Source organism: Gopherus evgoodei, chromosome 10 (genome assembly GCF_007399415.2).
Source record: "Gopherus evgoodei ecotype Sinaloan lineage chromosome 10, rGopEvg1_v1.p, whole genome shotgun sequence".
In the NCBI taxonomy this organism is placed as follows: Eukaryota; Metazoa; Chordata; order Testudines; family Testudinidae; genus Gopherus; species Gopherus evgoodei.
This window is the reverse complement of record NC_044331.1, coordinates 78,824,635-78,846,634: the sequence shown is the minus strand read 5'-3', so window position 1 is coordinate 78,846,634 and position 22,000 is coordinate 78,824,635. Positions and strand designations below refer to the sequence as shown.

The window sequence follows — 22,000 nt, the reverse complement described above, 5'->3', positions numbered from 1 at the left end:
ATCTACAGAATAGTAGTAGAGTGACTCAGAGACAATGGGTGGCAGGGACTTCTGGGAGAGGCAAACCATTTACCTGAGTGCAAGGTGTGTGTGAGACAGATGGGCCCCTTAAAATACATGTTTAGCAGCAGTTGCCCTGCCTAGATGAACCCAGAAACTCTTTTCTCAGAGCTGTGGATTCTGAAGAGGAACACTGCGTGGGTTTCCAACTATACGGGGGATATATCTTATGGGTGAGACATTGGACACAGGTCCCCAGCATGGGTGGTCTTTTCATGAGACCAGGATGGTATCCATAATTGTCTTGTAACTAAATTCTCAATTTAGATCTATTCTACTTCTCTAAATTTCCCCACCTAGCTTTGAGCGGGTGTAGTATTCTTCCTCATTTCCTGTTCTGAACAACTCATGTCCCACCCCAGAGGAAACTGCATTTGGTTGCTGAAGTATCAGAGGGGTAGCCGTGTTAGTCTGGATCTGTAAAAGCAGCAAAGAATTCTGTGGCACCTTATAGACTAACAGAGGTTTTGGAGCATGAGCTTTCGTGGATGAATACCCACTTCGTCGGAAGTGGGTTGCTGAAGTGACCCCAGTGCAACCTGCAAAGCACTTTGCAGGCCTCCTGGACAAAAGGCAGTAGAGAAACATTAAGTCATTGTCATTATATCATGCGGCTGCTATTTTTAAAGCCCTGTCTTAATGTAGTTGGGGACCTGAGTCATCCTTACGTCAGTGGGAGATTCCGTGGGGTAGGAGAGAGACCTACCATAAAACAGGTCCTTTTCTCCATTTTTACTGGCTGCTTAGTATCCTTTTCTAACCCATCCCCCAACATAGCTCAAGCTGCATTTTCATCAGCCAGTGGGTGCAATGGCTGAGCAGTTAAGTCACGACTACAATCCTGAAGGTTTGCATTTGAGTCTCGCTCGATCTCACACTGAAAGGTCACCTCCAGTTCACCCAGCTGCAAAATGGGTTCCCAAACCATCAGGTTAGGGCAGTCAAAGGCAGTGGGATGTGATGCGGGCCACATTGCTTCCTCCTGTCCCTTGGCTGGGACAAGGGACATGCTTCAACCACATCAGTCCAATGAGCCAATGGTTCAGGGGAACTTTGATTGGTATAAATGAGGGAAGTCCAGCGGATAGGACTGGGAAATCAAAACTTCTGGGTTTTAGACCTGTCTCTGCAACTGACCAATGGGGAGACTCTGGGCATAACCGCTCCTGTCCCTCTGCTTTCCAGTCATTAAAATGAGGAAAGCAACCTTTTTATCCCCATTTGCAAAGTGTTTTTAGGAACAATAAATGAGAATGAAAATCCTTCCTGTTACGGTGCCCTAGGCACAGATCATTACGTGACCCAAGCGCCAAAGAGCCGAATACAACTCACAGACCATCCCCTCCATCACAACAGCAAGGCCGATGTCTCAGGTTCTACCACTACATTGGTTCTGTTCAGATGTTATGGAGGGTGGGGGGCAGAGCTGCATCCGTGGGGTGGGTAGGATCCTGCTCCTCACAATGTGCTGGCAGGGAGGCACTTTTACAGGTAGCGCCGAAGACACACAGCATGAGGCAGCTGCTGGGCGCTGAAGCGTCTTTACAGCTGGCTGTAGGCAGGAGCAATTGGATCTGCCTTGTGAGAGGCCCTGCACCTTTGGGGGCCCCAAATGTGATCAAACAATGTGGCCATATGAGCCCAGCCCACCCTCTCCCAGACCTCTGGGCCACTCCCCTAGCCGGAGTCCCCATCTCTGATTCAGGCTGAGTACATGGCTCCATTCTGAGCAGTCACAAGAGGCCAGCTGGAGGGGCAGGTTGCTTGGCAGCAGCTGCAAAGGAAGCAGGTAGGGCCCACTGGCCGCTGCAGGCTTTTGCAAAGAAGGGATTGATCCTGTCTCAGGGGCCGCTTGGTTTTTCTGTCCAGGCAGCAGGGAGCAAACAAACACCCCAGCAGTTCTCCTGCTCTGACGTCAATTAAAGGCTCCGACAGGTCCGCGACGTCAGCCAAGATGTATTGCAAACAGATGGAAAGCCCTTGAAAAGTCTATTCCTCGCGGAAGGGAAGTAATATACAGTGTCTCCTTCAGGCTGACGCTCAGGCCGCCTGGTGCAGGGGGCTGTTTACTCGCCATGGAGAGGCCTCAGGGCTCCCACTGCCTTTTCTGTCTGAGGATTTCTATGCTGTAGCCAGCGCTGCACAAAATCAGGTCTGCGGCTGAAAAAATCTGCTCCAGCAGAAGAGGTAGATTGGGGCTGCCAGGGCTCCCAGGCCGGGGGTCCTCAAACTTTACTGTGAAATGCAAAGTTCTGTCTCGGTGCTAGAGGGTTTGGTTCAGGGTCTGCCTGCGCTTGGGAACTGCAGCAGGAGCGGAGGGGAAGAGCTGATCAGCTGCAGGGCTTGTCTTGTTCCTCTCCCCGGGAGCCAGGCACGGGCAGATGCTGGGCCAGGCTCCTGGGGGTGGGTGCAAGGGAGAGAAGCGCAGCTCGAGGGCTCCCTGGGAAGCTGGCAGCGGAGTTTGGGAATCACTGGGGGCCCAGAGCACAAACCCCGCGGGCCCAGGGGCTGGGCTGCGGCCGGCCGGGCCGCTGCGACGTGGAGTCAATTGCAGCCGGGGGCTCTCGCCTCCCCTGGGGGCCCCGGATCGGTCTCCGGAGCCGGGCGGCGGAGAGGCGCCGCCGGAGCCAGAGTAGCTGTCCCCGGCCCGACCCCCGGCGCCTTGTCGGCCAGCCCGGCCCGGAGCCCCAGGGCACGCTCGGGCCTCGCCTCCCCGGGGAGCCGCTGCTATGGCAGCCCCGTGCGCTCCGCTCCGCTCCCCCCGCAGCCGGGCCAGGCTCCGCCGCTCTTACCTCGCTCCGCCGCCGCTCACCGCAGGCGCCAAGCGGGGCAGCCGGGCCAGGGACGCGGGGCGCGGAAGCTCCTCCGGTGCCCATCCATGGGAGCGCCCCCCGCGGCCGGATTTCCTCCCCGCCTCGCTCCGCTCCGCTCCCGCGGGCCGGTCAGGGACTGCGGCCCCCGGCTTGGCCCCGCTCCGCCTGCAGCCGAGCGCGCTCCGGCGCGGGTGTCGATGGCAGCCCGATCCCACTTCGCACAGGAAGGGCGAGCGGGCGAGGAGGGGGGGAGAAGAAAGTTAGAGGCATGGCTGGATGCTGTCGGAAGTACACGCTCATGTTTCCCTCCGGGGAAATCCAGGTGTTCTGCCCGGGCCGACAGCCCCATCTGCCGGCCGGCCGGCCCGCAGCCCGGCTCGCCCACGTGGCCCTGCCCGCTGGGGTTGCAAAGCTGCCCCGCCGTGGGATGGGCCTGGCGGGCCGAACCTCCCAGCCGTGGCCGCCCCGCACGCAGCCTCCCGCAGGACGCTTGTGGCAGGGAGCGATCAACTCAAGAGGGGGTTGACTTAGGAAAGCCAGACTTCTAGCTGGAGACAGGGCACTGAGGCGTCTGGTTGAATGGAGGTGGCTTATTCCAGCTGTTTGGGAAGCTGCCTCTCTGGCAGTTTTGCTGTTAGAATTGAATAGGGCTTTCAGAGCCCAACCGAGGGGAAGGAGGGATGTATTTGGAGCTGAAAGCTTATGTATGGGCAGATGAACCTCTCCTCAGATGGAAGTGCCCTGAGAGGTGATAAATCCACAGCCAGGTGGGGTCACCATGCTGCACACTCTGGCCACTTGGAGGGGATTTCATATACTCCGGCTCCAATCCTCCATCCAAAAGAATAGTGATGTGAAGGAGAATCTCCATTAGCAGGGCAGGGCCTACGAAATCCAGGCCAAGAACAGGCTTCTGTCGGAGTGGTAGGATCGACTGCCATCTACATTTTAGCTTGAGTCCCAGAATTATAAACACATAACGAAGTGGCAAGACAAAATGGTATTTGTTTAGGTTGGCCTGGCAACTTGACAGTTGTGTATCTTTGCGTGGAGTCAGCTTGAAGGAAATGGGGTGCGGTGGGGAGACAGGGTAGAGAAAGCATATTAAGTGAAGAAAATTGGCTGGAGCCAGCTGTACTGTCTAATGCTTATTTTGTATTTTCCCTACCATGGGGTACTTCATTAGCCTCATAAGATCTTAACTGTTTGCATGCCAGAGTGGGTGTAGCAATGTTACTGAAAGGACCTTATTTCTTTACATTAAGCCACATTGCTGTTAGGCCCATAGGAAACATCTATGCTCTGTTAGGACTTCTCTCTTAACACCCCACGTTTGCATTAACCCTACTGGTAATTCCAGTAGCCCTCCGCAGACCGCTGTCTGCTGCAGAGATGGTGCGTCTCTGTTTGTAGAGCACAACAGCCCGGGCCTCAGTCTTGACAGGCAATTTGGTGCTATAGTAACATCAAAGTTTGATAATAATCATAAATGAGACACTGAAGGGGACTCCGAAGGAATTAATAGGCCTTTGGGTGCTGTCCCTTCTCCCCAGCCACGCTGCTACTTGTGGTTTTACAATCACATTTAAACAAGTATTTTCCTCTCCCACGTTTTTGCAAAAGCCCCAGATAAAAAGAGGGCAAAGTGCCTATGCTTAGAGTGCTGTGAAACATGTAGAGCAGGGGTAGGTAACCTATGGCACAGGTGTCGAAGGCGGCACGCAAGCTAATTTTCAGTGGCACTCTCACTGCCCGGGTCCTGGCCACAGGTTCAGGGGCCTCTGCATTTTAGTTTAATTTTAAATTAAGCTTCTTAAACATTTTAAAAACCTTATTTACTTTACATACAACAATAGTTTAGTGATATATTATAGACTTATAGAAAGAGACTTTCTAAAAACAGTAAACTGTATTACTGGCACCTGAAACCTTAAATTAGAGTGAATAAATGAAGACTCGGCACAGCACTTCTGAAAGGTTGCCGACCCCTGCTGTGGAGGAAAGAAAGTGAAACATAGAGGCTGTTTTTCCTCTATTTTCTTAGCGACAGCCCTTGTAGCCTTGACTAGTAGCGATAGTGGAGGGAAACCATTTGTAGACAGATGTATGATTTTTAAGTTGACGATTTCCCTTTAATCACAGAGACAGCCATCGTCTAATCTCCCCCCTCCCCGCCCATGCCTGCCTGCCTGCCAGCCAAGGCAAGTAGTAGTGAGCAAGTGGTGTAGGGGTCCTGCAGGCCGAGGCCTTTGGCATGAATGTCCTGGCCAACTCACCTGTGCTCTCTGGCACTAGCCTGACAAGGAGGGGTTGTTTCTTTGGTTTGAGTTTTAACAGATCTTAGCAGCTGTGTGCATTTTGGGTTCAGCACGTCCCTTTTGAAACCAGCTAGACATGCAGATGGAGGCCAATAGCAGGAAGTACCTACAGCTCTGCTGCTTCCCACTGCGAAAACCAAACAACTGCGAAAGTGTTAACAGGGCTTCTGCCCTATTCTACACTGCAGAATAGCAATCCCAGGCAGAAGGGGTCTCCAACAGACAATACAAGCCATTGTTTCTTAAACTCTTGGGATGCTAATTGAGGTCAGCCTGTCGTTTGACTCCAATCACTATTTAGACTGGTCAAATCCCAGGCTTTTAATAGGAACCTAGCAATTGCCATGCTGGGATCCATCTAGTATAGTATCCCGCCTGTGACAGTAGCCCAGAACCAGTTATAGGATATTCTGCCCCAAGGGAAATTTTTCTGCCAGCCCCCAATAGTTAGAGCTTGGCTTATGCCTAGGGGCTTATATCTTTTCCAAAGCTCTTGTTTATATTTCTGGTGTTTACTGTCAGAACTCTGGATAGTCTTGTTATCCATACACAGGCCCAATCCTTTTTTGAATGCTACTTAGCTCTTGGCCTCAGTGAAACCATGTGGCAATGAGTTCCACTGGCTACTTGTGGGTTGCATGAAACAGTATTTCCTTTGATCAATGTAAAATTTGCCACCTCTCAATTTCCTCAAATGGCTCCTTGCATATATACCTTACACTTACATCACACCTGTTAGTCCCAAAGATCCAATAATTCTTTTTTTAAAAAAGCACCACGTATGTGATATTGCAAACCATTTTGTACTCAAGTAGTTTCGTAGAAGTCAATGGGCTTACTTGTGTGAAAAAGTATTATTCCTGTGAGTGAGGGTTTCCAAGCTCTGCCCTATGTGTATTCCAGAAACAACAAAAAACATTTAAAGAAATAATCAAGGTTGCCAAGTGCTAACAGTGTATTTCCCTATCACATCATCTAGAAGAGCAAGGAAATTAAAATCTAAGGACTTTGTGAATCTTAAGTTGCCCACATAATAATAGTGGCTATCTTCTCTTAGTTCTTTGTTTTTACAGTGCCTAACCTAGCACAGTGTGTCCCTGGGCCCTACCACAATGCAACATAAATAAGAATAATACATTTATTATAATATAATGGGAGATATAAGATAACATATTCTTGTCCCCTTTGGCCTGACCGTTTAGCCAATTTTGTGGGCCTCGCTGGGTTTTTCTAGTGAGAGGAAAAATTGATGAGCTGAGTATTTATAAATTGACAATAGTTGTTTTTGGCCGACATAACTGCTGTTTCTTTAGAATAATGTTGAATATGTACAATATAACTCCCTGGTAAAATTGTGGAGATGTTCTGTATGAGCTTGTATTTGAAGTTGATCAATATGTGTTATTAATATGTACATACAAAATTTTGTATTTTGAGATTGCTGATGAAGGAATCATTTTTATTTTGGGTCAGAGATAAGGTTGTTGTATGTATATGCAATTCTAAGCCTGAACAACGTGTTTCTATTTATCATTTAAGCTATGCTGGATTCATGGTGTCCTTAGCTATTCCTTTCCTTGCTTTTAAGAGCTTCTGCTTTTATAAATGATGTGAGAGTAAATACATTTATGTCGTTTAGTGACCTTAACTGGTTCTTTAAACAAAGTTTTTTTGGTTTTGGAATTTCCCCGGTTTTTTATTTTTAAACATCTTTCATTTTTTCTTTTGTGTTACCAAAGCTGAAGAGATCATTTATAAATGTTAACTAAATGGAATGGAAGGGTCAGATAGTTACATTAAAGAAGTGAGCAAAGCTGTCCGAGTTAATGAGGGCTGCCAACCTACCTCTAAAATCCCCTAGCAATTTTGAAATTGGAATGAAATGACTATCAGTGAAAATGCCCTGTCCATAAGCAACTCACTACCCCAGTAGCTTTGCTTTGGTCACTGAAAGACCTTGTTTTTAATAGGGGCCATCATCCAATATATTCTGTATTCTTTCTTTTCCCCGACTGCTTCAGAGGCAGAGAGCTTCGTCTAATCTTCCAGCACTAGCCATTTCTAAGACATTTTCCTACTCATGCCCTTGGAAATGGTCTCTTTCACCAACCAGTATCAAAGTCTATCTCTGGCTCAAATGTTGCAGCCTGTCACCTTGTTAGGCAGATAGAGGGGTACAGTGTTAGGGTCTGTCTTCACCGCAGAGTTAGCCTAGACACTGACTCAGGTGTTGCCCCTAACTTGCCTCCTTTCCACACACCAAACCTTCTCACCCAATTTCAGTGATGCTTTCAACCCAGGTGCCTGGCCCAGCTGGGGTTATAGACTCGAGCTTGGGTGCTGCTTTCACTTCTGCTAGTAACTGGCCCACTTTGCAGTGTAGACGCTGGCTAAAGCGCTGATAGTCCTCCGGTGCCTTCCCACAATTCCCTGCATACGCCTCGCAGGATAGATAAGAGCTCCTACAATTTCCTGGAAAAAAATCCTAGCTCAGCTCAGTGTGCTGCGGTGCAAGGAGCCATCGGACACGCACCTCGAAATCCTAGCAACACACATGGGGGAGGAGCACAGCCCCAGTGCGGACACAGTAACTTGGGTCAGGCTGTGCCATGGGGCTGTTCACCCGACAGCTAGGCCAACCCTGGTCCTGATCCACTGGGCTAACTCTGTAGTGAAGACATCCCCTCAGGCGCTTTGCCAAGACTCTGTCGAGGAGCTCAGGGCAGCATTTTGGGCCATTGCTCTTGTTTTGAAGAGAGGCTTTCCCAGCAAGGTGCATGGCAGGGCTGGGCCCCGGCAGCAACAGAACGCTAGCTAACCTCTCTCTCCAGCAATTGCTGTGGCCATTTACGGGAAGAGAGTCGCTTCCAGGTGGAGGCCCCTTGGCTGGTTTTGTTCAGAGTGTGAGGGGCGGAAGTGTCACTCACAAGGGGGCATCATCACCCACGTGGGGGCTGGGGGAATGAGGAGAGAGAATGGCATAGAAATGAGAGCAGCAGCAGATCTGGTAGATCCTATAGGAAAACAACCATCTAGCAACCATCTCATGCAGAGAGCTGGGGTGTAGCGCACAACAGAGAGTGTGTGTGTGTGTGTGTGTGTGTGTGCACGTGCGTGCGCCACATGGTATTGTGTGGTGAAGACACTAAGTCAAAGCCTTGGAGTCCCTCCACCTTTGATCCGTGTTCCAGGGCCAGCTTTGCAATTTGCAAGTCTCCACACCCTAGTAGGGTCACAAGCTGCCAGAGGGGGTGGGTTTGAACCAGGAGTTCCCTACTGCTCCTTCAAGGAGCAGGACAGAGCAATAACATAAGTCAAGGCTGGGGAGGGACTTGTGTTTTAGCCTGTCCCTGCTATGTAGCCAAGGGGATTTTCCCAGGCTTGGGAGGTTGAGTTCAGAGGGGAGGGAGACAGGAATCTGACAAGATTAGAGGGGTGAGGGCCCCAGCCGAGCCAGTGTACATTTGAGTCTCAATAGATTTCAGAGGCTCCAAATATGTTTTCAGATGAAAGCTGCTCCAAGCCCCTCCCCTGCAAAGGCAGGTCAGTGCAGGAAGCTCCATGCATGGAGAGAGGCTGCAGGCACCAGATTTGTTTGACTTTCTTGTTATTTTGCTTAAAAAAAAACACAAAAAACCCCCAAACCCACCACTACACCAAGAAAGGAAAGAGCTTTAATAAGCCCAGAAGATGTCACCATAGTAACAGAAATCAGAGCCACTCCAAGGATTCTGCCGCCTGGGAAGGAGATAAAATGTTTTCTATCGATCGCTGTCGGGAAAGTCACTGTTGATAAGCCATCCGAGGCGAAATGAGAGCAGACACAGGAAAACGGGAGCTCTTCAAATGAGTCTCCAGATGCTCCCACAATCTCCCCCGCTTTGCAGTTTGGGGTTGGAGGGAATCAATTGCTCCTTTGTAGCGAGAAGATTTCCAGTTCTCCCGCTTTGCTGTGTGTGTTTCTGTGTCCCTGGGCGGGTGTTTGTGAGAGTGTGTTTGTCTCTCTTGGGGTGAGGTTGAGAGGAAATCTGTGTGTGCGGGGGAGCGTGGGTGCAGATGTTTTATGGGTGTCTATGCACGAGCCGTAATTAACACACAGTAGAAAGTCCTACATAATTCTCCCGTTTAGCAGCTTTTCAATGTGAAAAAGTGGCTAAACTCTCTGTTTTAGGACTGTCTGAAATAAAGAGGCTGCAGGTGACTGTTCACCCATGCTTCCCCCTCTGCTGTTACCAGGCATGTCACTGCAGTGTGGGAGAAGAGAGAGAACATGGCTGTGTCCACATGGAGGGTATTTCCAAAATTACCCCACTCAGACCTTCTTTTACCACGGGGGTTAACAGCAGGTCAGTTGAATTAGTGCTAGCACTAGTGGGGAATTTTTGTTTGGTAAATTTACCCTTTGGGGGCAAAGCCTGCATGACTCAGGCCTGTATCTCCTCTATATCACCCATTCCTAGGTGTTTGGTTGTGGTGTAGGAGTCTGGTGGGGTTCAGTCCAGCTTTATCTCCATCACAAAACGCATCCCCACGGCTAATACTAACTGTCCCCCTCCTTGCTGACTATCTCAGCTGAGAAGCCAGGGATGGAATGGGTCATTGAGACTGACGTAGCCTCTCAGCTTTGGAGCAGATCAGTTCAGGTTAGGTTTGAGGCACATCAGCGGGGCAGGTCTGGAGATAGATCCAAGATGTTGGTCTCCAGGCCTGCTATCCTGGTCTCTTTCCATTCCTTATGGCTGTGATCACCCCTTTGATATCCATCCAATATGCCCATCACTGTCACTTGGGCTGGGCTGTTCTGTAGCTGTCTTATAAATACTACTACTATTTGACTGTCTCCTTCCCGAGGCAATGCCTGGGAAGCCCGCTAGCTGCCTGGTGTCTGTTTTAAAGCGCTCTGCTCAGCAACGGGGGGCTGGCCTGCGTGCCCTTTCGAAGAAATGGAAAATCCTATTATCTGCTCATTCTTTTCACAGCATGAAACCACAGAGCATTCACCAGGAATGGAGTGTGGTCTGCAGCTCAAAGCCCTGCACCGGCTTGGCTCCCACTGAGATGTGAAGGTGCCCGGGTCAGCCCCAGAGGATGGGCAGCCTCTCAGCTCTGCTATCCATATTCATGTAGCTGGAGTGGGAGCTCTGGGTGAGGGCAGGGGGACAGATGGGAGCGCAGACCAGGAGAGAGCAGCTGAACCTGGGAGCAGAAAGCAATCAGCCAGACTTTGTAGGTCTCTGGCCCTTGCACCTTCCTGATCATCCCCCTTCATTGGGTGGCAGCACTGCCTATGGGGACCAAAGGGAGCTTGTGTATGTGGGGGGGGTTGGGTCATTTCTTTAACCCCTTGAGTACTGCAGCTGAGCATGTTCTGCCCAGGTAGCAATGTGAGAAACCTGAAGTACCTGTAAGGCTGCAGACATCAGTAGGGCAGGGCAGGAGTTAATGTTACATTCTTTGCTGTTGGCAATTGGCAGCAATAAAACAGACAGTGAATTCGGGTCTGCGTGGAACCAAGGCACATTCAGTTCTGCTATGAAAACCACACTGGCAGCGGGGGGCATTGGAGGACTGCGCTCCCAGACATGATTTGCAGCCCTTGAGAGCTGGTCAGATGCCACAGAAGGCACTTGCTAGGGATCGTGTTAACGATGCAGGCACAAGCCCTATGCCCTGGTCTGTGCTAAAACCCTGGCTCGCAGAAGCTAAAGAAGTTTGGCTTGATCTTATACCAGGTGTTTGTCTCTGGCTTGTAGAATACTTGTCTGTTATTGGGGTGGTTCCATCACAGAGATAAATAAATAAGAGGTTAGTGGGTAATATAATTTGTTTTTAAACTGATACAGGACACTTACCTTAGTCATTTACTTTTGAATGTTAAAAACGAAGCCCAGTGACAATGACTGGATTTATGTAACTATAGGAACATGATATTTTGATAGTGACATGCGCCATTCACCAAATACACTGGTTGTCTAGAGCAAGCCAGATCTGGTGACTCAGACCCATTGGTTGGAGTTGGAAAGTAGATGAATAAAGAGTTAGGAAGGTCAGCTGAATTCCATTTCTGTGTTACTTGGATTATTAAAAACAAAAGGATTTATTTAAATTATCCAATGTCCTTTTCCACACTTGGCTCAGTGTGGACAATGTAGAAGCCCTGGTTGGTGTTACCAGGGCTGGATTAACTTTTTGTGGGCCCGGCACCAAACATTTTGGTGGGTCCCCTTGGGGAATGATTGTAAGAGGGGCCGGTGGTAAAAGCACAGTGGGGCAGGAGCTAGAGTTGGTCCCTGGAGCAAGGGAGGGGTCAGGGGTAAACTGCAAGCGCAGCAGGGCTGGGGAGGGGGTAAAGAGGATCCCCGCCCCTGCCCACACAGAGCGCGTACCTACCCCGGTTCTAGCCCATTCAGCTGCCCCTCCTCCCGCAGCAGCAGGACAGGTTCTCTTCCAGCCCCCTGGGGTGGATGTTGGGAGAGGGAGGAGCGGAGGCTAAGGGGGTACCTCCTATAACCAGACATCTAGTTTCCAGTCAGCACTGCTATCCGGACACTCAGGTCCCATTTTCTACTGGAGTTTCCAGTCTATAACTGCATACCTGGCAACAGGGCTGCCAGAAAAGCCTGAGGGGGAAGCAATCATTTGTAAAAGTAGGAGGGCTAAGCCTTAAGGGTGGGGGGGAGTGGTGGGTGGACTAGGGAGTGGAGAGGAGCTAGTGGACAGGGCCATGTCTGCTGTACTGCCCAGGTAGGTTGGAAACTGTGGGGAGCTGACACAGTATCCAGGGCTGGTGCAAGGATATTTTTTTGCACCCTAGATGAAACTTCCACCTTGTATCTCTCCCCCCCACCCCCCTGCCCAGAACATCGCTTATTATAAATTTTCAAAAATGAATACAGTGGTGTCACATCTTACATGGGGGTTAGGTTCTAAGATCAGCGCATAAGAGGAAAATCACGTATAGTGAAAAGTACAGTACACACAGTATACGCTAGAACAGGAGTCCTCAACCTATGGCACGCATGCCAAAGGTGGCAGACAAACTGATTTTTTTTTTTTTTTTTTTTTAATGGCAGTCTGCGGGTCCCAGCCACCGCTGAGCCTGCTGCCGGCCTGGGGTTCCATTCACTCAGCTGCCAGCCGGGGTCCTAGCCGGCGGCTCAGCTCAGCCTCCTGTCATTCATCCAGGCTGGCAGGAGGTTGAGCGAGGCCGGTGGCTGAGACCCTGGCTGGTAAGGGGCCGGCAGCCGGAACCCAGATTGTCAGCAGGCTGAATAGGGCCGGTGGCCAGGACCCGACCGGCAGCGGGCTGAGCTGCTCAGCCCGCTGCCGGTCTGGGCTTCCGTCCGCTGGCTCCTGCCAGCCGGGGTCCCAGCTGCCAGCCCCACTCAGCCTGCTCAGCCCGCTGCCAGCTGGGGTCCCGGCTACTGAATCTACTTAGCCTCCTGGCAGCCTGGGTGAATGGAACCCCAGGCCATTCACCCAGCCGGCAGGAGGCTGAGTGGAGCCGGCTGGGACCCCAGCAGGCTGAGCGGGGCTGGCGGCTGGGATCCCAGCTGGCAGGAGCCAGCCCACTGCCGGCCCTGCTCAGCCTGCTGTCGGCAGAGTGAACAGAACCCCAGGTCGGCAGCAGGCTCAGTGGTGGCCGGGACCCACAGCCTGCCATTAAAAAAATAATCAGCTCACGTGCCACCTTTGGCGTGCGGTTTGGCGTGAGGACCCCGGTTCTAGTGTATACTGTACTTTATGGTAATTTTCACTATATACGATTTTCCTCTTACATGATGACTTTAGAACCTAACTCCCGCATAAGATGTGACTCACTGTAGTGTAAAAAAAAATCTTGGGGCATGTGACAGCCAGTGGTGGATTTAGAGTTGATCAGCTACTAGACCAACAAATAAAAGGCCAGGTGTCCAATTGCTCCCTGAGGGGCTAATTCATGTTTTTCTGTGCCAGGTGTTTTTCTTTGGTGCAAATACAACAGGGATCAGATTAGAAGACTTGTGCCAAAACCAGAGAGGTAGCCAGCCAACGCCCAAGGGGCTGAACCAGTCAGAGCAGTGAGAGTGGGGGAAGTGGAGTTGCATTAAGCCTTGTTTCAAGAACAAGTTCCCACGCAGTCCCATACTCAGGAAAAGGACTAGCCAGCACAGGCAGACAACGGGCAGAGGGGTTGTTCCTAGAGCTCTGTGTCTTTTGCAAATGGAAAGTAACACAAAATAAAACAAAAAACTGCAGCGGCGGCTTCTGTCCCACGGGGCTGGACCCAACAACCCCTTCTTGGCGTTGTGACCTGGCACCACGGATCACAGAACTGCTCTGGTTAGGCCTGGTCATCCTTTGGTCGTGGGGGGGGAGGCCAGATTTGAGTGAGTGGCTTTGCAGCTTGGCGGACAAATAACAGCACCATTCACGCCCTGCCATCCCTCTGTCATCATTGCTCTGCAACACCCTGTATCCATGAGGCTCCCATCCTGGGGGCAGGACCTACCTCCCCCACACCCTGAGATCTCCCACCCCTCAAGGGCAGGACTTGACTCCCTCCCCCCATGATAAAGTGAAATAACACAAAATCCCCCCCCCCCCCCCGAAAAAAAATAAAAAGAATTTGACAGCAGTGCTAGTGGTTTCCAAACAGCTCTTAAAGCACATTGGTTTTCATCTTTTCATTCCCAGCAGAGCACATGTGAAGATATTTTGAACAGCTGCACAAGCCACTGTGATTGGAGTCATGTTGGTGTCCCAAGTAGGTGGGTCCTAGCAGGTGGACGGAGCCTGACCATGAACCACTAGTCTTGCCTCTGCAATTCAAGCCCTCTGAATTCTACTAGGACTTTTTTATGTAACCAACCACATTTATTGTTTCAGGGAAGATGTGTGTGGGGGGAGAGGGCTGGATTGAGACAGGAGGTGCCTAGATACTCTGGTGATGGGCAGAGACAGAGAAAACAAGTATCTGTAATGGTGTATTTCTGTAAAATTACTGCAGTATTGTCACTCCAGTTGCTCCAGATCTGGTGAAAGTTAATCTAGTCCACAAGCCATTCCATTGTGGAGCAGACACCTGGCACTCTGCAATGTAAGGCTAGACAGTCTTAAAGGGTCAATGACAGAATATTCTACCAGCATCCTGGAAAAATTTTCTGCCCCTCCTTTTCCTAACCTTGTTGGTGACCAAAATATTCCTGTGTAAATAGAAACCTCTCTGGGGTGATAATTCCTGTCCTTCCATCTGACCTGACCTATTCATTAACACCACCATTCCGTGTTTATGACATCATAAAGGGTTCTATGACGGTTGCTTCCAAGGTCTCAGACACAGGATTCCATATCAAGCACCTGAAGCAGGGTGGGGGAGCTGGTTATGAATGAGAACACATCTGTTCCAGGCAAAAGCTTTCTGGAATCAGCTACATGAGAACAAGGGGAGAGGGGAAGAGAGAGCAAGGAAACAAGGCTTTCCAGGATTCTGGAGACAATACAGTTGTAGGCTGGTGGATCCAGGCAGCTGCATGCACCTCCCAGTATGATCTCATCTATTTATAAAGGTGACTACTAAAGGACAAATAAGGGGGTTGTGTCCCTTTTTGATGTACACAAAGGAGGCCTGGAAGTTCTTTAATCAAACTACTTGTTTTTTTTGCATTAGAAATTCCGGTCTCATTGACCCCCGGAGACTCTATGGATGACTGGAGAACTAGCATGTTGATGACATCACAGATCCCAATGAAGTGAAACCACATTCGCTGAGAGGGGAAATTGGTTTTATTCAGCCTCTTTAACCCTGGCTCTGGTTTGGTTTTTGTATCGCCCGTTTAACTCAAACACCCAGCAAAAAGATAGAAGAGATGACAGTGTTGTTAAAGATTCATATTCCCCTGACCCTTCCATTAAAGACTGAGAAAATGGCCAACGTACATCTGAGACCCCGCCCCTCAGAAGGATAAAGGCACAGTGCAGAGGAATAGCATCACCACTTCAAGCTGTATACACAGGAAAGGGCTGACAATTGTTCCCTCATGGTGGTGGAAACACTGCTCCCCCAGGAGAGCCAAAGGAGCTGTGAAGTGTATCCCAGGTGCCCTGTTTGCATCCTCTGTCCCCAGCATAGAAGTGTTGACCTGCAGGCTGCCAGGAGCTGGAGTGGGTTGATGGCTTTGACGCTGATTTAACTTCCCAGCTAGTGGACTTACTCTCCCTGGGGCTCAAACTCACTGCCCCAAACTGAATTGAGCCCTAAGCCTTTATACAACCTACCACTCAGTTGCTGATAAATAAAAAAGACTCTGGGCTTTCTGTTGTCATTTACAACAGTGCAAAGTGAGTGTATAACGCCACCAAATCTTGGATGAGATTTTCAGAGCCCCCAAAGGACACCTATTTCCCATTCACGCAGATGAATGGGAACTGGCTGTTCAAATCTCTTCCTTGCCTTTGAGGATGTCAGCCCTACGCTCTCTCAGAAGGCAAATGAAAAGAACTCATTATTATTATTACTTTTTTACTCCCCTCATTTTAAAGACAATCTCGAGATTTTGACCCCTTGAGGTTGGATATGCTGCAGTACAGCACTCGTGAAAGGGTTTCCTGCCACGTGACCACCCACCAACTGAGAACTGGGAGCGTTCATGCGATCTGTCAATGTTCAGTGCTATCAGATGATTAATTTTTTTGGACTCCCCAATTTCAGATAAATTGTGTTTCCTTATTAGGCTGTCAGTGCATCGTTTGAACCTGGAACCTTGGTTACTTTCAGTACCAGGGTGGCATTAGCATCCTGGTGTAGTTCAGTGGCTGAGAGGCGGAGTTAGAACCTTAATGTAATTCGTGGGGAATGTGTGTTAGAACCTGGGTTTGTTTCAGTGGCAGGGGGGCAGTGTTACCCCCAGGTTGATAAAGATTTTTCATGGAATTTAGGAGTGCAAAAGACCATTGTACTGCCAAGATAGTTCAGAAGCATTTTGTTAGCTCAGAGGCAGAATTTCCAGACAGAACGTTTGTTGTTTATGTTAGAGATGGACAAAGCTCTGCGGGAGGAGTGGGCTTGGATCTGGTTTCTGTATTTAGATGAAACCATAGCCCCCCCTCATGCCAAAACCTTAGAAAAGTGGGAGCATTCAGAGAGATGGTTCAGGTGTTGCTCCAGCTGGTTTATTTATATATGGCTCTATCCCCATCTGTGCTGAATTACCAATCCTTTGAGTTGATTTATGTGTGTCCTTATTGCCTCATTCTCAATCAGGCTCATTCTTGCTTTCCTTTATTTTTCCAATCTTTCCTTCTGGGCTGCTGTGTTAATCACCTGAGATGAGAGAAGCTGTCTGTTGTCATGACGACTCCTTCTCTGCTCTGGGCTTCGAGGTAAGTCACCTGTGGATGTTTGATTTGTGCTGAGTCCTTTTGGAGGCCAAAGTGCTAAGAAGTTTTTCTCTGTTAGAAAAGTTCAGTTGATTAACTACATCTTTTCCCAGCCATCAGCAAAAGCTCCAGAGAGCCATTTAAAGGGGTCCAGTCATGAAAGCCAAGAGGCCACTGGCATGGCCTCTGTGCTCCCAGTTGGGGTATGGGGGTTAATGGCATTATTACTCTCATTTTATTTTAAAATGTGGCTATTTGGACCCAGGAAAGTGAGGGGTTATGTCTGGAGCCAGGCCAGGTACAGACAGACACTGCAAGCCACTGCACATAGCTCTCCCAAGCCACAGCCCCCACCGCCGCTCTGCCTATACCCCTCAATTCCAACCTGCAGCCCCCACCTTCCCACAGAGCTCTGCCAATGCCCCTGAACCCCAACCCACAGTCCTCCTGCTATTCCAGTCCTGCATTCTCCTCACAGCTCTGCTAATGCCAGTCAAGCCTGATCCATGGCTCCTCTGTTACTCCAAACCTGGGCCTTTTTGTGATGTGGGCAAATAGCCCCTTGAGATTAGGCTGATATTGATAAATCTGCCTAAAGTGCCCATCACCATGGTATCTGAGCCCTTACCACCTGTGACCTAAGAGAGGATCTCTCCCTGGATAAAAGACTAGAGCCTGAGTCCATTATACCACCTTGGCCTCTAGCACATGAATTTATAGTAGAAATGGCAGAATTCGGATTTGGGTCCACATTCTTAACACCCCCAAGTTTGCTTTGGACCTGGGCTGAGGGCTCAGCCCACTCCACATAGGAGGAGCTGGACTCTGGGGGTGACCACATCATATGTAGTAAGAAAGAAAGAGTGTGATCCAGAGCCAAGCAAGCGCATCCCCATCCAAGTTCACCGTGGAGGATAATGAGCCTTAATGAGCAGGCCACACTAATTGGTAAGTGACCCCAGAGCCCGCTGTGCCTGAGGAGAGGGGGAAGATGAAGAGTCCAGGGGAACAGCAGTGGCTCTGTGGCAGCTCTGGGCGAGTGGAGGAGGCAGACTTTGCCAGTGAACCCCAGATGAAGTGAGAGTGCAGCCATTGGCTCGGCATCCCGCTAAGATCAAGTGGTGGGATTAGCTGCGAGGGGAGAGATGAATTTCTTTTAACCCTTTTACACCAGCAAGTGCATGGGTGTGAATGCTAGAAGGGAAGCAGCCTTTCCTGAGTGGACACCGGGGGTCTCCTATTCCACTCCAGCTGAGACGACTGCAGCACAGGAACAAGGGTGGAAGGCAGGGAGAAGTTGCTTTATGGCCTCTCCTCTCCGGGAGTCTAACTGACCCCTGCTGCAAATCAGAGCAGCTCTGGGGCTGAGAATAGCCAGAGCACAGCAGCTTTCTGGCCACATGCCCTGTACCAGGGAATATAAAGGGCTTATAGCAACTAAGCCAGCTGGGAAAGGCCTTATGCTGGTGTATTGCCCAGTGGGCTGGTCTGTTGCCTGTATGGCCCCTTTGTGCACCGCAGCAGCATAAAGAGGCTGTAGGGCCATGTAGAATTGGGCCCTGTAGCCTCCACTCCTGCTTTCTAGTTCAGCTCTGGGCTGCTGCTCTGACAGGTTAAAAAGAATAATAAAGATGCACGAGACATGCAGATCACATGATTGCCACAACCACTCTTCCTTCCCGACTCCACTGCACCTGCCCCACAGTGCAAGGCCTGGATCAGACCCCGATGTAAGGCCCAAGCTGGTGGTCACCTCCCTATTGCACCTGCTGAGACCCCAGCGCAATGACTGGCCTTTGGCCAGGAGAGTCAATGCTGGTAGGGCCAAGGTGCATTGGGCAACCCCCAGCTGCACCGAGCCTGGGAAAAGGTGGTGATCCCTGCTCTCCCTTCTTTACAGTCACATCTAACTTACCTTGGGGTAAATGCCTGTGACTGGAGGAGATGAAGGAGGAATTGAAAGCCGTGGCGTCCTCTTCCCAAGGAGGCTGTTGCCTTTGCAGTGATTTTAGTGTGGTATCAGCCCAGTGGTTGCTGCAGGGCACTGTGGGGGAAGTGCTGCACTGGCAGAGGTGAGGTCCTTCCAATCGGATGTTGGACTGAGATTGCTGCAGTCTGTATCTGGGAGATGTTCAGGGGCAAGTCACAGCTCTGACTGCACCATTCACAGAGAGCAGGGGCTACTCCCGGCTCCCTGCCAGCAGGCCAGCTCTCATGAGGTCAGGTTCAAATGTCCAAACCTGTGCATTATTACTGAGCACATAAAAACTTTTTGCAATGCACTGCATTGGCAGGCTGCATTGCCATTGTTCGCTGGACTGCATGGCGTTGACTGGCAGCATTGCAATGCCTTTTGGGCTGAGTGAAATAGCAAAGATGCCATAAAATAAAAAAATCTGTACTATTGTAAAAACTGAAGCGACTCTGAAAGCATCAGTAACCTAAGCTCGGGCAGCTGAAGGCCAAGGTGTGTGACAGCCTGTCATTTCTCCAGTGGTCTAGTGCAAAGGAGCCCAGGTCCTCAGGAAATATTGTCACCTGCAACATTAATCCGGACAGTGCAAAGTGTGGCATAGTGCAATGGCTCATGCTGCCACCTGCTGGCGGTCGTCTGTTAGTCTATAAGGTGCCACAGGATTCTTTGCTGCTTTTACAGATCCAGACTAACACGGCTACCCTCTGATACTTGATTCTGGAATAATACTTTTTCCCCCAGGGCCTTCTTTCAGCATAGTGCTTCCATGTGCAGTTTCTCTGGCCACTGTCTTGAATGTCATGCAAACAAAACAGAGGTGGTGCTATTTCTGTTGCCCACTATTTCTGCTTGGTGAATCCAGCTTGTATGGCAGGCAGCAGGGAGGGCTGACAAACAGAGCTGGCATTTTTGGTTGGACTACTCTCCTGCCTAAGGATATGGCTTGGGCCACTGGAGGTGGTTACATCTGCTTTTTGCTGCTTCCAGTATAGAGCCCTGTATCCTCCCCTCTCTGGACTGCATTTGACAGTGAAAAGAGTCAGAACTGACCATTTGCAATGCAGACTGCAGGTACAAAAGGATAAGCATCCAATGAGGACAGAAAGTAACACTTTGTCCTTCTGTATCCCTTCCATCTAAGAGTCCAAGAGCACTTAAATAATAATTAGTTAGAACCTTCTAGCTCCCAGGGAAGGAGATTCAGATGGGAAACTGAGGCACAGGGAAAGACGGTCAACTGCCCATGGTCTTGTAGAGTCTCTTTAGCAGAGATGTTGTTAGGACCCAGGAGTGCTGTCTCCACATCCTATCAGGATGTTTTTTTTCAATGTTTGCATGGGGGTGCCTCCTCCTCTGCCCCTAGGGATGTATCTGGAGCCCTCTCCGAGACAAGAGGTCAAAGAATCAGTAAAGAAATCTGTCCATTTATAAGGTGCTACTCTCTAGCGTCCTGATGCCAAGACGGTAATGGAGAAATAAGGCTCAAACAGAGAGGCCTTTCGTTAACAGCTACATGCAGGATTTGCAAAGATTTCTCACTGGATTAGCTAAGGGCAGCTCCTACCTGTCCTGCCAATGGGAGACTTGGCGCTGACAGACCCTGAAGGGTCCCTGTGAGTGTTTTAGGCAACTGGGGGACTAGTTTTTTCCCAGTTGTCAAATGGGGCTAATTGTACAGGTTAAGAGCTGCTGAGAGGATGCCTCCTTCTGCCACCCAAAACACAACATCCCTGGATGGATTGATGGCCGTGGGAAATGAACCTTGGACCTTAATGCCTGAGCCTGTACTGCATCTTCCAAAGCCACAGAAGGCTCATTGACCTGTGTATATGGCCCAGCCACCACTAGAAGGCAGGCAGAGCACCCAACAGAGTGGGTGTAGCTTACAAGCGCACAAGTTCTATTGGTCCTACAAAATCTGGTGTCTTCACCTTGTTCTTGAGCGTTGTCTCTCAGCACCTGATCTGTTAGCTAATAAACTACATATGCACAGACATCTCGTTTCTGGAGCACTGTTGTAACAATATTTATCTCCCCGCTGCTGGGAGGAGCAGTCCCTGTTTGCATAGTGCTTTGAACATGCACGGTCAGTGCTGAGTGCTGGCCAGATCTAAACATAACAAACAGAGGCCACGACACCCTAATTGCTAACAGGGACCATCAGTCTCCGAAACCAGGTCACTTGAGCGGATGGAGACCTTTTTAAATCGTGAGCTAGTAGAAGGTTGTTACTGCTACTGAGACTAGTCACTAGGGGGAGACAAGATCACGATCATTCAGCCAGCGTATTACACTGAACCTTGACGGCTCCCAGGCCAGAGCCGGACCTGAATGTTGTTGCTGAATGCTTCCCAAAGGGAGAAACAGTCACTGGTGTTCCCTCACAGACCAGGGTGGCACTGCCCTGCACGGGGAACTCTTGGCCATTGGCTCGTTAATTGGCTTTAATGTCTTTTCTTCCTCAGTGCCCAGAGGCCTGCTGGTTTTTGTGAGCTGTCATTAGAGAGAGATGGGTCAGCGGAGGAAAAAGAGTTGTGACAAATTAGACAGCAGTTGCTGTTCCAAAGCTCTTTAGCTGCTGATAAATGGAGCGGAGACTGCAAGTGACTCCAGAGGAGCCAGAGAGGCTTTCAGATCGGACGTGTGTGTTGTGATTAGCAGATGGTGGGATGAACCCAGGTTTCATTTGTGTCCTCAGCCCTAAAGCTCATTGTGATGCAGACAGGAAGGGGTGGGATTGACTGGCCGGCAAAGTCCGGCAAAGATGTACAGCACTGATGAGATCTTAATCAGAAATCATAATAAATTCTCCTCTCAAATGGACTGGAATAAAGCTATTAAGCTAATATAACATCACGGAGGAAGGACGTTCTGTTGATGCAATCTCTGGGGAATCTCAGCCGGAATGAGGAGAAGAGGCCAAAGGTGCCAAAGCTCTAGCAACAGAACATGGCAGACAGCACATTTTTCTGTGTGTGTAGGGGCAGGAGGATGGTAGCACACTGTGAGGTGATGGAAGGACTAGGGGAAACAGCTAGGACTCCAGGATTCCATTCCTAGCTCTGCCGCTGACTCACTGCACAACCCTGGGCAAGTCCCTTAACTTACTTTTCCTGCCTCAGTTTCTCCATCTCACACAGGGCGGGTTAGTTCACTAGTATTTGTAAAGTGCTTGGAGAGCCTCAGAGGGCAGGCGCTGTTGGCTAAGCATTCTGTTAAGGGGCCTGGAGCCTGGCAGTAGTTAACGTCCCCTCGAACCTACATTAAAGAGACGCTGTCAGCCTGGACGGTCCATAGTTGCTGGGGTTGTGGAGGGGCCTGGAGAGAAGGGGTTTCCTTGCACCTCTTTATATTGCAGCTGGCAGCTCTCTGTACAGTGTGTCTTGAACTGCTGTTGCCAGTGGTCCGAGTGCTGCTGTGAGTATGACCCGAACAGCAAACGTGAAACAATCCAGGGTGGGGGTAGGGGGTAATAG

General features: G+C 50.0%; 1 protein-coding gene and 1 long non-coding RNA gene across 2 annotated transcripts in view; one reads left to right on the top strand and one right to left on the bottom strand.

Moving 5' to 3' along the window:
* The window catches only part of RAI1 (retinoic acid induced 1), a 140,310-nt gene extending 137,357 nt beyond the window's left edge, over nt 1–2,953 (bottom strand). Inside the window, exon 1 of the mRNA XM_030579187.1 lies at nt 2,853–2,953. The gene's annotated coding sequence lies outside the window, so the exon portion shown is untranslated. The remainder of the gene's footprint in view (nt 1–2,852) is intronic.
* Nucleotides 1,447–21,589, top strand: LOC115659249. The gene is made up of 3 exons (XR_004002495.1): nt 1,447–2,247; nt 14,841–16,552; nt 18,450–21,589. It is a non-coding gene; the product is annotated as an uncharacterized LOC115659249 (long non-coding RNA).
* Nucleotides 21,590–22,000: the final 411 nt, after the last annotated feature.